General features: G+C 52.6%; 1 protein-coding gene across 2 annotated transcripts in view; it reads right to left on the bottom strand.

The window, feature by feature from the left end:
- The window catches only part of bbs9 (Bardet-Biedl syndrome 9), a 90,534-nt gene that overhangs the window by 37,932 nt on the left and 47,602 nt on the right, over nucleotides 1–5,000 (bottom strand). The gene's annotated exons all lie outside the window — the stretch shown is intronic.

Consider the following 5,000-nt stretch of genomic DNA (forward strand, 5'->3'; position numbering starts at 1 on the left):
TGTCTAGATAGCAGTGTGTCCAACGTGTCTACAGAGCAGTGTGTCCAACGTGTCTACAGAGCAGTGTGTCCAACGTGTCTAGATAGCGGTGTGTGTCCAACGTGTCTAGATAGCGGTGTGTGTCCAACGTGTCTAGAGAGCGGTGTGTGTCCAACGTGTCTAGAGAGCAGTGTGTGTCCGTGTCTAGATAACGGTGTGTCCAACGTGTCTACAGAGCAGTGTGTGTCCAACGTGTCTACAGAGCAGTGTGTGTCCAACGTGTCTACAGAGCAGTGTGTGTCCAACGTGTCTACAGAGCAGTGTGTGTCCAACGTGTCTACAGAGCAGTGTGTGTCCAACGTGTCTACAGAGCAGTGTGTGTCCAACGTGTCTAGATAGCAGTGTGTGTCCAACGTGTCTAGATAACAGTGTGTCCAACGTGTCTGGATAGCAGTGTGTGTCCAACGTGTCTGGATAGCAGTGTGTGTCCAACGTGTCTAGAGAGCAGTGTGTGTCCAACGTGTCTGCAGAGCAGTGTGTGTCCGTGTCTAGATAACAGTGTGTCCAACGTGTCTACAGAGCAGTGCGTGTCCAACGTGTCTACAGAGCAGTGCGTGTCCAACGTGTCTACAGAGCAGTGCGTGTCCAACGTGTCTACAGAGCAGTGCGTGTCCAACGTGTCTACAGAGCAGTGCGTGTCCAACGTGTCTACAGAGCAGTGCGTGTCCAACGTGTCCGGATAGCAGTGCGTGTCCAACGTGTCCGGATAGCAGTGCGTGTCCAACGTGTCCGGATAGCAGTGCGTGTCCAACGTGTCCGGATAGCAGTGCGTGTCCAACGTGTCCGGATAGCAGTGCGTGTCCAACGTGTCCGGATAGCAGTGCGTGTCCAACGTGTCCGGATAGCAGTGCGTGTCCAACGTGTCCGGATAGCAGTGCGTGTCCAACGTGTCCGGATAGCAGTGCGTGTCCAACGTGTCCGGATAGCAGTGCGTGTCCAACGTGTCCGGATAGCAGTGCGTGTCCAACGTGTCTAGAGAGCAGTGCGTGTCCAGATAGTAGTGTCCAACGTGTCTGCAGAGCAGTGCGTGTCCAACGTGTCTGCAGAGCAGTGCGTGTCCAACGTGTCTGCAGAGCAGTGCGTGTCCAACGTGTCTGCAGAGCAGTGCGTGTCCAACGTGTCTAGATAGCAGTGCGTGTCCAACGTGTCTAGATAGCAGTGCGTGTCCAACGTGTCTAGAGAGCAGTGTGTCCAACGTGTCTAGAGAGCAGTGTGTCCAACGTGTCTAGAGAGCAGTGTGTCCAACGTGTCTAGAGAGCAGTGTGTCCAACGTGTCTAGAGAGCAGTGTGTGTCCAACGTGTCTAGAGAGCAGTGTGTGTCCAACGTGTCTAGAGAGCAGTGTGTCCAACGTGTCTAGAGAGCAGTGTGTCCAACGTGTCTAGAGAGCAGTGTGTCCAACGTGTCTAGAGAGCAGTGTGTGTCCAACGTGTCTAGAGAGCAGTGCATGTCTAGATAGCAGTGTGTGTCCAACGTGTCTAGGTAGCAGTGCGTGTCCAACGTGTCTAGATAGAAGTGTCTGTCTAATGTGTCTAGAGAGCAGTGTGTGTCTAGCTAAAGAGCAGCCGTTTTTTGGAGGGTCTTTTGCTTTAAAGGGCAGCGGTGGTCACTGTCTTCTGAGAGTCTGAAACTGGATTACAGCACCAGGAGGTCTTGAGAATGATCCTGGATTCTGATGAGGCTGAATGACAGAGTCTAGAATATACAAGTGGATTCTTCAAAGTGGATGCATGCGAAAGAAACATGTGGGAATTTTTGCCTGTACTTCTCTGATTACTGTAAAGTTGTATTGTCATAGGGGTCAAAGCAAAATAAACAGCACACAGCTCAAATACGAACAAGATTTTCTCAAAGTAGAGAACCGTAAGGCAAACGTGTTGTGAGGGAGGAGAAAAACACGGAGAACGAGTGGGAGGGACAGACAAAGGGAGGGAGAGAAAGAGCAGGAGAGAGGAGGAGAGAGAGGGAGAGAGCGGGGGATGTTGCATGTGTCATTTCTTTTAATGGATTCCAGCCAAAGCTGAGCATAATGGTACGTGGTATTATTTAATTAAGGAAAAAGTGTGTAAAATGATGGCTGTAGTGCGCTACAGCGAGGCACACAGAAGTCACGGCGAGGCAATGCAAGACAAGGCACGCTCTGCATCCTGACTCAGCCTTCCAGATCATTCTGCATCGTGTACATCAGACAGCACTGGCTCACTCCCGAGCGGTCACGCCCGAGCGTTCACGCCCGAGGGTTCACGCCCGAGGGTTCACGCCCGAGGGTTCACTCCCGAGGGTTCATCGCCTGGCTCACCTCATCACATCAGTGTTACAGGGGGCCCCTGTTGTTCTGTCTTCTGTAGATGTTCTGACAAACCTCTGGTGTTTACCAGCCACTCAGCTCCGTCCCTGCACTGTAACAGCACTGACAAGGCGCTGGTTAAACAGCCTTGCGCAAACTCTAACCCAGCTGACTTTACTTTACTGTGGAAACTGATAATGATGTTTTCCATAGAGACTTTGGACTTTGGAGTGCACGGATGTCGTGAAAAACGTTGTTGGCTGGAGTGTTAGACATGCTTCTAGAACACAACAGAATTCCCAAAGCTTCCTCTGCACGAACTCCCGGAACAGTCATGACTGGAGTTGCAATAAAAATGTGGATAAATCACGCATGGCCTGCACATGCATTCATACACACACACACACGCACACACACACGCACACGCACACACACACGCACACACACGCACACACACACACATGTATATGTGAATATACAAATGCATTTGCCTTCAGCCTCAGTCTGTGGGAAACAAAGGCGCATCACGGACACTTCACCACCAGAAGATCCTCATTCTTCACACAAGTGCAACTGCAGAATGCATTTCAAAGGCCCATAAAGCAGATGACCAGGGCACATGGCTGTGGAAGAGCTGCACTGGCTTACATCAACACTCCTGTTCCTGCCCTTCTGACTCCAGCACCACTACAGACCCCGGCTACTGACTCCTCCCCCCGGATACTGTCAAAAGAATACCGATCTTGTTCCAGTTTTCAGTCTTCCATATTCTATGTGCAGAATGTGCTGGCACAGATGGGAGGAGGGAGCTGGATCAGTAGGCAGTAGAAACACTCCCCATATACTGCAAGCCACACAAAAGTGGACTGGCCACAGGGAAGACAAACGCCTGGAAGTTCAGCCCAATAATGTAAGCACTCGGTACCTATCACACATGAGAGAGAGAATGAGAGAGAGAAAGAGAGGGAGGGAGAGAGGGGGAGGCCAAGCTTCCAGAAGTTTCCCCCATATATCTGCACCTTGCTTCCCCACAGCTGTCATCCTCCTCTGTCAGCTCAGCGGTACGAGGGAGAGAGTTAGATGAGCTCAGTCTGGATGTGGTGAAAGGCTGAGTGAGTTGGGGGGGGGGGGGGGGACCTGTTCGAGATATCCCCACATGCTCTTTGCTGTGGGGGGTGGAGCTCAGGGGGAGGTGTTCGCAGCTTGAAATGGAAGGGTGGAGGCATGGCAGACTGACCCACAGCATGGGTGACGTCATCAACGTGAGATGCCTGACACAAATCAGGGTATGTCCCACAAATCAGTGAGGCCTGGCCAGAGTGTGTGCGCGCATGTGCATCTGTGTGCATTTGTGTGTGCGCGCGCGCGTCCTGAGCTCAGTGTTAGGAAACGGAGGGAGTGCAGGCGACGTGTCACACAGACGTAGCTCATCAGAGCGGGAGGAATGCTCGCTGGACAGCCGAGACGGAGCTGCACGCTCTCCTCCGCACGGCCGGCGCTCCATCCGTCCGTCCCGTCTGTCCGTCCACACACCCCTCCATCAGCCCTTGCCATGGAGAGTGCCGTGACATCATCAGCTAGCTACACGGCCCAGCTGCTGCCGGGGGAGGGGCGGGTGCAAACGGAGATATGGGGAATCCGAGAGAGACAGAGCGAGAAGGAGGGAGAGACTGAAAGGCAGACCGAGAGAGATACAAGGGAGGAGAGGGATCTGATAAGATCCTGCAGACGTGAGCGGGGGGAGGAGACTCAGCCAGTTAATCATTCACACATTCCTCACAGGTCTGCAGCTCTTAAAGGCTCCCCAGAGGCCACGCCCCCTGGCCTCTCTCTTTCTGCCCCTCCCCTCTGGCTGGTTCACACTCTCTGCAGTAGTCATGGCGTGTCTGGGCCTTACCTCATGCACAAGTGATCAAGCAGTGCTCCCACCCCGCCTCTGTTATTATGCACTCCACCGCGCGGAGCAGTAAACACACCACGAGAATATTTCAGGGGCGGGGCTCATTCCCCAGGACAGGTGTCACTGTCGCTGGAGACGTCGCGTCCGCCGCCGGTCGAAGAGCAAAGGGTAATAAATAAGTGTTTACCCAGCAGCTGACAGGGCTATGGTCAAATGGGCTGTGTGCTCTTGCCCCGGGACTGCCTAATTTCCAGGTGCCGTGACACAATTCACCTCGATTTGAGGAGGATACAAGCAACCCTCAAGCCCTGTACTGCTCTCCGAGTGCACACTTCGGAACCCTCACTGGGGTGAGTGTGTGTGCATGACTTGACACTACACGATGAAACAAGGTGAAAGTAATGGCTACAGGGAAGACTGATGGTCCTGAGAGCTGAGAGAGGATGGATGAGTGTGTCTGGGGCAACCAGGGCAGAAGTAGGTGCTTTATAGAAACAGAGGCTTACAGGCAGGTTTCTTTAGCTCTTTTGTTGGGACTTAATGACGCGTAGGGGTCTCTGTCCTGTTGGCCCCTGCTGGGGGCCCGGAGCCATTGAGGTATGCAAAAACCACAGAGTCAGACGGTAAACAGACCAATCAACACACACAGTTTTACACCAGTTTAAAAGAAACCCGTAACCTTTATATAGAACTCCTCACAGTCAAGGACGTTCTTCCTGGAATCAAGAAATTTCTTCCTAAAGGAAATGCACAACCAAAAAGGTCCATGTATTGAG

The sequence above is a fragment of the Electrophorus electricus genome, chromosome 7 (genome assembly GCF_013358815.1).
Source record: "Electrophorus electricus isolate fEleEle1 chromosome 7, fEleEle1.pri, whole genome shotgun sequence".
NCBI lineage: Eukaryota > Metazoa > Chordata > Actinopteri > Gymnotiformes > Gymnotidae > Electrophorus > Electrophorus electricus.